This window comes from Nannospalax galili, unplaced genomic scaffold (genome assembly GCF_000622305.1).
Source record: "Nannospalax galili isolate Female #2095 unplaced genomic scaffold, S.galili_v1.0 scaffold706, whole genome shotgun sequence".
Taxonomy (NCBI): Eukaryota; Metazoa; Chordata; class Mammalia; order Rodentia; family Spalacidae; genus Nannospalax; species Nannospalax galili.
In genome coordinates, this window is record NW_008354694.1 from 484,268 (window position 1) to 485,269 (window position 1,002).

A 1,002-nucleotide genomic window follows, 5' to 3' on the forward strand; every position below is an offset into this window, starting at 1 on the left:
GTTCAGTATTGTATAACTGTAATAATTCAACTGTAAACCTAAAAATTTACAGCCAATTTTGAAAGAGATGCATCTTAACTCTTGAACTTGTTATTGAATATGTCAATGCTGTTGTAATGAAATACTTCTTCTAATTATATGTTTATTAAACAAATAATTGTAAAAAAGTTAAAAAAGGATTAATTTTCCAATTATCAAGCTAATAATAATAATAATAATATAGCATTGTTGTAGTGGAGTACAATATTATATAACTGTATTTATTCAACTGTAATCCTAATAATTTACAACCAGTTTTGAAACAGATGCATCTTAGCTCTGGAACTTGTTATTGAATATGTCAATGCTGTTGTAATGAAATGCTTCTTCTAATTATATGTTTATTAAACAAATAATTGTAAAAAAGTTAAAAAAGGATTAATTTTCCAATTATCAAGCTAATAATAATAATAATAATATAGCATTGTTGTAGTAGGAGAGTAGAGTGGGGACAGATGGGGAGGAGAACTGGGCAGTGTGGAGGAACAGGTGAGGGTAGTGGGGAGAGGCTGGATATGAGCTATGAAAAATGATATGCATGTACTTAGAATGTCATAAGAAGTGCTCAGCCCTAAATAGATCATCTACATCTATGCCCTGTCCCAGGACTCAGGGAACATTACAGAAGAGAGGGAGGAAAGAATGGAAGAGCTGGAGGTAGGGAGGGGTGTGGGAGATGCAGGATGAGGAGGAGGTGGGAGATGCAGGATGAGGAGGAGGTGGGAGATGCAGGATGAGGAGGAGGTGGGAGATGCAGGATGAGGAGGAGGTGGGAGATGCAGGATGAGGAGGAGGTGGGAGATGCAGGATGAGGAGGAGGTGGGAGATGCAGGATGAGGAGGAGGTGGGAGATGCAGGATGAGGAGGAGTGTGGGAGATGCAGGATGAGGAGTGTGGGAGATGCAGCATGAGGAGTGTGGGAGATGCAGCATGTGGAGGGGGGGGGAGATGCAGCATGAGGAG